General features: G+C 29.2%; 1 protein-coding gene across 2 annotated transcripts in view; it reads left to right on the top strand.

The window, feature by feature from the left end:
* Window positions 1-7,450: 7,450 nt before the first annotated feature.
* Window positions 7,451-12,173, top strand: part of LOC142325611 (fatty acyl-CoA reductase wat-like) — a 77,011-nt gene continuing 72,288 nt past the window's right edge. The window contains exon 1 of one of the 2 annotated variants that reach the window (XM_075367577.1): window positions 7,451-7,612. The gene's annotated coding sequence lies outside the window, so the exon portion shown is untranslated. Of the gene's footprint in view, window positions 7,620-12,173 lie in introns of both variants that reach the window. The other variant, XM_075367576.1, reaches the window with a different exon arrangement.

Raw genomic sequence — 12,173 nt, 5'->3', positions numbered from 1 at the left:
TTTATTTTTTCAGTACTCAAAGTGTGCTGTAAATTGTAAGTTATTCTTATGATAGATTTCAGAATCTGTTAACACTCTTCATTTACTTTAGAGCATGAGTCAAATTTCATCTTCTAATCAACTGTTGGGCACTGACTAACATTGCATTAATTATTTGGGCATAATCTTTGAAACAACTCTTGTGCTATTCAGTGTGACATTTTATAAATGTATTTCTGCATACTGCAGTTCAGTTATGAAATTATACATTTATACAGACTAACCTAGTCCAACTTTTTACAAAATTCAGCCTAAAGTTTCCCACCTTTTGCTTGTGCTTTAAGACCTCTCCATTTCAAGTTTTATTAACTCACTTAATTTCCATCTTGTAACACCATATTTCATTGGCCTGTATTATTTTCTACTCAGTTTTTTTTGCTACTACACTCAATGCAGATATTAAAAGAATCTTTTTAATTTTTAGATCTGTACATTTTATTCCAGCAGTTACTTTTTTCCTTTTGGGGGGGGGGGGAGTGGGGTTGGATCTGATTTGATGTTAGCATTATATCATCTGCGCTTTGTGATTTTACTACCTAAATAATAAAATTCGTCCACTTTTGTTATATTGTGTTTCCCCACAATATTGAATCCCCATTGACATATTTCTTTATTTTTGTTTTGCCAAAAGGATAATGTCATCAGTGGTTGATTCTTAATACATTTATTTTTTCTCCTTTGTTAGCTTTTCTGCTTTTAATTTTTATTTTTAAATTCCTATATAGCTTTTTTTGTATACAAGTTGAAAAACTATCTTAAGACTAAAAAATTAACTACAAATTATGTCCTTGTCACTTTTCCTGAATAAGAGCTGATCCTTCTTCATCTTCCTTTGTTGTTATATAGATTATAAATAATTCTACTTCTATACTGAAGTCTTAATTTTCTCAAAAAATTAATCATTTTATTTCATTCTAAATTATCAGTTGCTTGCTGCAAGTCCAGTAATGCCATGTTTGCCTGTAAGCATGTAACGTCTTTTTTTCTTTTTAATCTTGGCATATGAAATTATCTGAGCCAGAATGGCCTCTCTTATATTCATGCTCTTACTGAAACCCAAATTGGTATTTTTTTAATACACCATCTACTAGTGAATATCTCTTGAAATATGTGGTTCTGCAAGAAAGTAAACAGATCAAAAAGTATGGAAGAGAAGGTATACAAAATCACAAAATGCCGATTTTCACAAAATGTGAAAGGAAATTTTTTAACTAAATTATTGAATGGGTGTTCTTAAAAAAATGAAGATATGTAGTTAGTATTGTAGTTAATAAGCACTACTAGTAAACATGAGTATACACAGAGTAAAAAAAGAGATTGAATACAATTTCAATCTAAAATAAGATCCTTGCAATTAGGGTCACAAGTCAATGTGCAAGGATCTTATGACTTTTGATCAAGAATAACTGGAAGAGTAACTGAAAAATGGAAGAATAAATGTGGCCATAGCCACACCATCTTGACAAGATGGTCTCAGTCACTTCATAAATCCTAGCTTTCAGTTTATTATTAATGAGAGAAAATCACTCACAAAGATCTAGTATTCTTGCACTTCACCATTCTGGGACATGATTTGATATCCAAAAAGATCCTTTAAATTAATATTATCACACTCTGGGCTGTAATTCCATTCTCCTGAAACATGTATTGTTCACTTGGTAATTATTTGGTTCATTGCCTGAGAAAAATTTGACCGATGTTACTCTGCCAATCTGAAGTAACAGTAATAAACTAGAGAAATGAGAATCTGACTTTCAATAGTTTCTGACGTTCAAATTTTTTTACTGAAAATGGATGCTGGAACTTGTAGTTTCAAAATTTTTCTCCCTTTACAAATGAATTGAAGAAACCAGATGATGTTGAAGTTGAAAGTGGCAATGATATTCTCATTACTTAGCTGCATAACAATTAATAATTTTATAAATTGCTTTACTGTTAATGCACATTATGCACCTAAGCTGTGTTCTGTAATTAAATGCATTGCCTGGAGGTAAAGTGATGTAAGAAGCCCTGTTATCTCACTATGTCTTTGGAGTGAGTAATTCAAACTGCCCATTTCTATGTACAATCTTGTATAAATCTTTTATTATACTATATACTATTACTTTTACATAATAGCTTTACAGTATTGTCCATTGGAGACATATGCTTGCTGCATTAATGTTGCCAGCACAGGGAATTAATTGGTTACTGACATAACACTGAATATCATGTTCTTCTGTCTATTTATTGTTAGCCATATATGTGCAATAAATGTTTTTTTATAATCAATAATTTTAATTATTTTTTCTTTTAGAGGGCAAAAATGCATTTGTGCTATCATCACCCGAGTTTTAATTATTAAGAAAATTTTTATTTAAACTGCTAGTTATTTGATTTACTGTTTATTATATTTAGGCAAAAACCATTGTAAATAAAATTGTGACATGGTTTTGATTTTAGTTTTATATGTAAGAGGCAAAATTTCTTGTGAGTCTTCATCAATCTATTTATTTCTGTGGAATCTGATTTATTTTCATAAAGATTTATAGCATCTTCTACTTTGTAATGCTGTTGTAACAGATTTTTCTACATTTATTTTTTGATGTCGTACTTCTCTTTCAGAAGTTCATGTAAATTATTTTCTATATTCTTAACACCCAATCTTTCTGTAGCGACTATATATTTTTTTACTTAGATTCAGTTCACAATACTTAAGCAGTAATCTTAAGACTGACTTGATGACCTTAAAGAATCACATCTAGTTTAAATATTGTAGTTTTTTGTTTGTTGGATTTTATTATTTTGTTACTCTTTAATGATTTAAAGAAAAATGTTCAAAGAAGTTGGTTTGCCATTGTGACAAAGAAACAAATTTACTTTACTCTTTCCAGTACGTGCTTCAATGCAAAATCTTATGTTGATAGCTTTTTTATTCATTTTGAGAATTTATACAGTTATCAAAAAAAAGTTAGGCACTAATTTTGGCAGCTTAACGCTAATAAAATTACAATATGATCTATTAAAATTAAAGTAATGCTGTTATGATAGTATTTTGAAACATTTTTAAAACTACATTCATTTTATTTTTAACTTTTTCAGAATTTTTTTCATAAAGAAGATTACCTTAATTGTCGATATCATAAGAAGCGCTCATTATATCTTTGTCATGTAGCTGAATATTTACTCAGTAGTACTGCATTAGATTCATCTACACCTCCTCGTTTTTGCCTTCGTTCAGGAAACCCTCTTAAACCTATTTTGTTGGTGAAACCATCAGCCCAATGGAGCTCACGAGTTAAAGTTTATATTCATGCACTACCTGAAACTGGAAGTTTTAAATTATCAAGATTTTTACCAACAAAGAATAATGTTAGACTGAAGTTACTGTAGATGGTAAGGAATGAATTTGAATAGTAGTTGTAGAATTTTATTTAACTTTATCTAAGTTAACCATATATGTTATTATTTTCAATTTAAACACCACTTGTTCCAGTTATAGATGTTGCAGCAAGCATGGAGGTATAGGAGAAATAACCTTATAAAGAAACTTTATATGGAAATGTTATATGAAGACTTAATATAAGGAGATTCAGGAACATTATACAAGAGTTTTCTCGTAATTTGTAGGTGTAAATAATGCATTTGCATAGAATAAATTTGAGTTTAAACCATGCGTATTTATCCTTTTATATATGATTTCTCAGTAACTAGATTGATTATATGATGAATATCATATATTAATATATTAATATATATCATCATATATAATATCTATGTATATATATATATACATATATACATTGTCTAAAGCTGTGGTTCTCAACCTTGGGGGGCGTGTCTCCCTGGAGGGGCATAAAAAATCTCAAGGGAGACATAAGTGTATTTAAAAAAAAAATAAAAAAGTAAAATTATAATTTACCCAGTTTTTTGGTTGCATGTATATTTTTAAAATTATCGTAGTTTTTTGTACGTTGTAATCGAACACATGATAATTGTCAAAAAACAAAAAGTTGTTAAGTGTCTGGCAACACTGTAAGAGCATGAGAATGGTTACTCACTGAGCTGCTTTCCCTTTGTTATCCTTACTTTGGCATCATGCGTACCAGTGTCGTCAGTCATGTGATTCATCTGTGTATGAGCGTAGCTGTCAGCTGCCATTTTTGTTGTGATTCTTGACGCTTGTGTTTGTTTTAAATGCATTAAAAATTGAGAGTGACAATTTGTGTGTTGTTGTTGTAGGATTGAAAATGACTAAATCACTACAAAAGAAAACACTAATAGTGAAGACTATATTAAATTTGGATTTACCTTTATTGCTAGAAAAATTAGCATTTTCTTTTTTTTATATTGTTTTAAGTGATAACTGAACTTTGAATTAATTTCTCAGAAAATAACTTGTTCAAATAATAATAAAAAATTGAATAGCATTAGTAAGTACAATCTACAATGCACAGTATTGTTTCTTTTAAATCTTTTTAACAGTAATGTGTCCATATTTTTTTTATAGAAAATTCTTTTATAAAACTATGTTTCTAAGTCTGTACATGAAACAGAAAGACTGGCTGATGAGAATAATAATTCTTTTTATGTTGACTAGCTTTTCTTGACTGGAAAGAGTTAAATTTACAATAGTATTCTGAATTATATAAAACATATTAAAAAACAAACAATAACATTATATTTATACATAAATAAAAAATAAGTTTTGAGATCAGATATAAATTTTTACAGATTTTTGCATTACAAATTTTTTCACTTCTAAGAATTAATCATTATTTGAGAATAATGTATGGCAATTAGTTACCTGCTTGACTATAATATTTTAATGGTTTTGATTTTTGTGTTTTGTTTGTGTATGTAATTAAAAATAAATATATATTAGTATATTATATACATACAGAGGGTATCATGAATTTCTCCCAGGCCCAGGACTTCCATAACCTATTCTACTTGTGAAAATAATGGAAAAAGTTCATATAAATATATGTCCTAAAATACTTCTTTTGCGAGATATGGCTAGTGAAAGATTTCGCTTGGATTTCAGCTACCCCAGTAAAATGAGATTGTACTGAAATTTTTAGGATGTTGATTAAGGGGACAGAATTAGTGATTTCTTATGGTTTTTGACTTCAAAAATAAAATTAGATAAGTCTCAGAACCGTATCTGCAGTAGTTTTTGAGAAATCTGAAATGAAAACCAATAGATTGGAGTAAAAAAAAACCTGTTTTTTATGTTTGACGTACAATAATTTCTTAAATGGATAATTAACACATAAAACTTTTAAACAAGACTTTAGAGGATTTAATTCTGAACAAAATGGATTAAGGTAAGTTGAATAAAACAAAGAAAAATTCAAAAAATTTGAATTTTATTTAGAAATGTATACTAGACCCTAGTGCATTTGTACCAGTTTGTAATAAATGTTCAAAAATGAGCCCGTTATTTTCAATACATACCTTGGCACGCTTCTCTACTGCTTTTGTTGCTCATTTTAGTTCTTCAGGACTATCCTTAAGTTGCTCAGCTGCACCAATTGTATGAACAATTAATTCTTCACAAGAATGTATTTTTGATTTGTATACAATATTTTTCATCCATCCCCAGACGAAAAAATCTAAAGGTTAGATCAGGCGATCCAGGTGGCCAGGAACATAGACCTCCATGACCGATTCATGTCTCAGGGAATTGAGTTTAAGTGAGTGGAAACAGCAGACGAGAAGTGAGGAGGCACACCATCGTGCTGGAAGTATACTTTGCATCTCAGCACTAAATCTCAAGCAGCTGTGGCAATTCTTCTTGAAGAAAGTACAAGTAGACCTCAGCATTTAAGTGACCAGGTAATATCAATGATCCAAACAACTGATTGTGAAGATGGCCGTACCATAGATTGATGCTAAATCGGTGTTGAAAATTGCCTTCCACCTTTTCATGAGGATTTACTTTTGCCCATGTGTAGTTGCTGGCACCATCTCGAGTGAAATTTGCCATGTCAGTAAAAAAACATACTTGTAGAGTTGTTGATTTGTATTCCACCAGTTGCAGAATTCCAAACAAAGTGGACAGGCTCCTGGGAGTAAATGTTGAACTGGCTGTTTATAATAAGGATAAAACTTGTTTTGTTTAAGTGTTTTCCAAACTATTGAATGTGAAACTCGGATCTGCTTAGAAAGATGTCGTGAACTGACCCCTGGACTGCGCTGAACTGCATCAGTAATAATTTCATCAATAACAGCATTATGTTGGACAAATCTTTCATTGATTAATACCATAGCTTGTACGATACTAGGTAGTGTACCTGTTTCCCAAAGATTGTGAAAAGTCATACTAATTGTTTTGGGATCTGGAATCCTGAAATTCAGAAAACATATTTCACATTCTGTTGCAGCAGCTATAGCAATACTACATCCAAAATGAATACCATATTAACATATTCCTCCATTGTAAACAAGTATTGCATTACTCCAATGGCAAACCGATCAGGTTCAAACTAAAATTCACAGAAAACTTTCACTAATGACAGCACAGTTCACAGTACCCAATATACTTAATGTATCTTACAGAATGTTTTAAACACTACTACAGTATTGTGCATTGTTGATCAGCTGCTGTTATTTTATTGCCAAATTTAAAATATTTTCTCAAATAATTATTGTATTTCGGTCATTAATAAAAAAATTATTATCCAAGTCATTTTTATTTTAAGTTGTGAAATTTCTAGTTTTTAAAATTTTTTAATGGCAATTTTTTACAATAAATTTGTTTTTACAAATCTTTTACATCTCCAGAAAAAGAATTTGGTTTTGTTTACATTAAATAAGTACTTTTCTGATAATGAAATAATGTGCTGTTTCTAAATAAAATTGAAATCTTTCTAACTTTTATTTTTTTTATGCAACTTATCTTACTCCATTTTGTTTAGAATTAAATTTTCTACAAGTTTTTTTTTTTTTATAAGTTTTAAGTGTTTATTAACCATTTAACAAAGTTGTTTTACATCAAAAATAAAAAAACCGTTTTTTCGGTTTTCACCCCAGACTTCTCAAACTCTACTGCAGATATAGGTCTGGGACCCATTTTATTAGATTTTTCGTATCAAAAACTATAAGAAATCATTAATTCAGCTCCTAATTAACATCCTAAAAATGTCAGTAAAACCTCATTTCACTGGTGTAGCTGAAATCTGAGCGAAATCTTTCACTAGCCGTAACTCACAAACAAAGCATTTTAGGACATATGTTTATATGTACTATTTCCATTATTTTCACTAGTAGAATAGGTTAAGATAACCCCAGGAGAAGTTTGTCATGTGTGTGTGTGTGTGTGTGTGTGTGTGTGTGTGTGTGTGTGTGTGTGTGTGTGTGTGTGCATGTGTAGGTATGTGCATGCACGTGTGTATATTTAATTATATATTAATTACTTTTGTTACAGCTTCTATACTTGTTTTCATCAGCCAGTAACAGTTCTGAAAGAGAAAGGTTTCATAGATAAAAATACTGATGTTAATAACAGTTATTCAAAATATTTGGGGTTCCATCAACCCTTGGATCTCAAAGTAGGATTTCTGACAATAACAGTTTATCAGAACTTCATGTAAGTGGTCAGTGAACTTGGAAAATTTTATAAATATATTAATAGTAATTAGAACCTTTTACCAACTAAGTATAATAATAAAAAAAAATTACAAAATAAAACAAAACAAACCTCAAAATATATATGGTATACTCACTTCCAAATTTATAGTGTTAAAATTATTATTTGATAAATCTGATAATCTTCAAAAATGTTTCTTAATTAAATCTGTGTCCATTACATATAATATTTTTAGCAAGATTAGAATGTCAATATTTCTATTAACAACTTTTATGTTATTCTTTAATATAAGTTTAAATGACCAAATTTTTATGAGTCTGCCCTTGCGAATAAGATCATTATGTGGTTTTGCAAAGTGTCAATCAAAATATCCACCAGTTTTCCATTTTGATGAAAATGATTAACATTTGTTTTGACCGATTTAAATTGTTCAATCCTCTAATAAAAATTTGCATGGTTGATACACTTTTACCATACTGTTTTAAAATCCATGAGTGAATTTTGGTGGTTTTACACTTTCAGAAAATAAAAATCTTATCACAGCATGTTGTTCTTCCCCAGTACGCATTTTAAGTGACAACGTTTTGAAATAAGCAAAAGAAGCTATAATAACAAAAATTATTTTCGAACAGCTGATATTTTTTATGTCAGGGATACCAACTTGAACATCAGACAGTTTTAGTTTATTCTATTAAATAGTTTTCCACTGTTGCCATTTGTCTCTTTAGTTATTGAATCATCGTCTTATTACTTTTCTTAAATTTAATTTTACAAATTTTATAATATTGTTTTGTATTATATAAGCGATTTTTGTGTTGCAGCCCTTGTAAATCCTATTAATATCATTGCAGTATTTATGGTAGCATTCATATTTACAATATTCAGAATGTTACTTTAATATTTATAGTATAGACTTTATTTTATTATTTATCTATACTAGAACTGTCAAGATAATTTTTTGAGCAATATTCTTTATTCTTATTATTTCTGCTCTTATAATTTTTACTATTATTTTCTAAATACTTAATTACCCTGTATATTATGCTGTTAAATGTTGCCAATCTATGTAATCATGGATGTGTTGAATACTTGATTATAATTAAACATAAACATGGAACAATAAACAAATGATAATGATGAATGATTATATTCATTATTTCCTTACAATTTAACAATAAGGATTAATGTAGTACTTTTTTTGTGTAATCTTTTATTAAGATAAAATGTTTATCTAGGATCTTACTTTATGCTTGATCAAAATATAACATATTTATTTCCTCACATATTTCGTAAGTGTAAAGTTTATACCAGACAGTTTTTTGTGGGATGGGGAATCTGTTCATTTTTCAGATGTTCGGAGGATTTTGTAACATATTTGGACATAATTAATTAAACCAATGCTAGATTTAAGTTAATCTAATCTTATGTCTAACAGACAGTCAGATGTGGTATAGGAAAAATATGTAAAAGAAACTAAATGATATAGAATATTTTTTAACTGGAATCCTTAAAGGACGAGAAAATGTTATAAGTAAGAGTGTGTTCAGGAGAGCTTTTAATACAGAAAACAGCAGTACCTTTTGATTCCATCATTGAAAACTTCCACTAGATCCTGTAAAGAAGCAAGAGTTGATCCTGTATGGGAATAGTACGGAGAAAAATAAATAATATATTCACTTTTAAACATGTAGTGTTTGTATGTGTGGCCGAACCATAATTTTCTAATGGTAACAAATTTAGTGAAATTTTATTCAATAACTGCCAGAATTTTTACTTTAGAGCAGAAAGACTACTCAAAAAATAAACAGAAATAAATTAATTCACCATAACTTATTAATGGATATTAAATTCCTGCGAGATGCGTTTAAAAAACACACAATAAACCAAAAATATTTATTATTTTCATTGGATGTAGCCGTCGCCTGCTTTTGTATATGGTTATATCACTCATTTAATAGACTTAATGCCTGAGAAAATACTTTCTTTGGAATCACCTTATATTTTTTACTTATCACAGTATTCTAGATTAATGGGACTTCCTTAAATTACATCCCTTTCATGTCACCATTTTTATTTTAGGAAAGAAAAATTAAAATTATTTTATTGTTTTGGCTTGTGCTATAAATGGAGAGTGGGATAACAGTGATTTCTCATTTTGACAATAATTTATTGTTTGCAGACTGATTTTTTATTATAAATTCATGATGAATGAGATCTTTGACAGCAAAAAAACAATCAACATTGTTTTCATTCGTGATGTCAATCTGTATCTTAGCTTGCAACTTCCTCAGACAATTGATTTGCAAGTTAATGAAGTATAGCATCCACTTTCATCATTTGATGCAATTTTGTGTAAAAGATTTCTATCATCAACCATAAATTCAGCCACAATGCAGCAGCGTGTTTGATTTTTTTTCAGTCTGATAAATGAGGAACAAAACAAAAATCTGAGGAAAAAGATTAATTGTTTCTCTATTAATAACTGTCATTTCTTCTAACATTTGAATAGTTATGTTTAATCTTCAGCCAGAAAATTTTTAATCGATTCTGCTGAGTTTTGTTTTTAGAAAGTTGAAGATGAGTTATCCAGTTTTCATCTTTATAGTGTATCTTTCTTTCTTAAATTGTTTATGCCATTCAAATTAGTAAATATTTTTATCGTATACAATTTAAAAATCTTTCAGTATCTGCTTTCTATAATTTCACATAAAAATAAATTCCATTCTTTTTTTTTCCATTTTTAAACATAAGCAAACAAACTCATTACAATAATTTTTTCTTGACTGTGTTAACCAAACAGGTTGTAAAATGCAGAATAAAAAAAAACATTTTCTCTTTTAACTTGTCCAGTGATCTGATAACAGCATCAGTAATATGGTTGTAATAATTTCAGTTCAGGAATAATTATTACTTTGAATTTATTTATAAATCTTAGGAGATTTTTTAATATAATTTAAAACAGTTTAAGTTTTAGTAAATTTAAGTTAAATTAAATTAAAAAAATTCAAATAGTTTTATTCTTATTCTTATATTTAGAATATTGTTAATAGGCCCAATTTTTATGATCAGTCCCTCAACATACTTGATGTTATACATAAATATACCTTGTATGTATGTTTAACATTTTAACTAATACTTTGCGAACTGATGTATTTCCTTATATAAATGGACAGAAGGGTGAAGTTTCCTAAATACTTAGTGACATCAGTTATCTTGAAGTTTACAGAACTAATGACTTTGCTGATGCAGTTGGTACATGATGGAACATGTAATGACATATTACCAGTTCCTAAATGTAACTATTGTTTTCTATTCAAAGAAAATTAAGGATCTGCAGACCAATCAAACGTCATTTTAACCTTAAAGGTTGGATTAATTATATTATAAGGTCTTTAATTTAGTTTTCTTAATGTCATTTGTAAAGAAAGCTGCCCAAGTGAAAACCAAAAAACATAATCTTTGACAGACAGGTTTTCAATCTATAGCTTGTAGAAAAATAAAATTCATATTGTTAATTAATTGTTACCTATGTTTTGAAATTTAATTATAATTATGTACTTCATCCTTTAAGGAATTTATTCTGTTGAATTGAAAATAATCTTTAAATGATACGTATTAATTGTTATAACTTGGTAGGTATAAGCTTGATTTACGGGTCTAAACAACAAACAGGTGTTCTGCAATGTGAAAAGGGTAAAAAACAAGGTTAACTGTTATAACAAATTAGTTTACTATTTCTTAACCTATTGTAATAAACGTTACAAAAAATATAACAGATCGGTCATTACCAGACAAAACCTGATTTAGCAACTCTAAATTTTACAAATGTCTTATTTATGAATTTGTGCCTTATCACATGGATGCATGAGTGTGTTATCTATGTTAAACTGAAAGTGGAGTTAAGTTATTACTATAACTGTTATTGTGAACAACTTCACAATAAAAAAATTGTACAATTGCTTTATAGTGTTGAAATTAGTTAGTATATACCAGGTGTGTAAATATGCAACTGGAATTTGACCGTAGATGGTCCTAGATGTCAATGTAGTTACCATCAAACTGCATCATTGGGGCCATTTTCTTTCTTTGATGGCTGAGATTTTCAACTCACAACAATACAAGTTTCATACAACAGAATAGTTTTAATTAGCGTTGAACATGTAGAGTTTTGTACCTACAAACTACGATTTGTGGACAGCATTGATTTTCTGCTACCACTTAAAGAAAACTGCTGCAGAATCACATCAAATGCTTGTCGAAGCTTACGGAGCATGCTCTCGGTAAATCACAGTGCTTGGAGTGATTTAAAAAATTCAAAAGTGGTGATTTTGATGTGAGAAATGAAGAACGTGGAAGACCACCGAAAAGGTTTGAAGGCAGCGAATTGCAAGCATTGTTGGATGAGGATGATACTTAAACACAACAACAACATGCAGATCAATTAAATGTAACACAGAAAGCTGTCTCCATATGTTTGAAAGCCATGGGAAAGATCCAGAAGGTGGGAAAATGGGTTCCACATGAACTGAATGAAAGACAGCGAGAAAACCGAAAAACCACT

Source organism: Lycorma delicatula, chromosome 5, assembly GCF_047948215.1.
Source record: "Lycorma delicatula isolate Av1 chromosome 5, ASM4794821v1, whole genome shotgun sequence".
Classification (NCBI taxonomy): domain Eukaryota; kingdom Metazoa; phylum Arthropoda; class Insecta; order Hemiptera; family Fulgoridae; genus Lycorma; species Lycorma delicatula.
The sequence above is the reverse complement of the archived record's forward strand: the minus strand, read 5'-3'. Positions and strand labels throughout refer to the sequence as shown.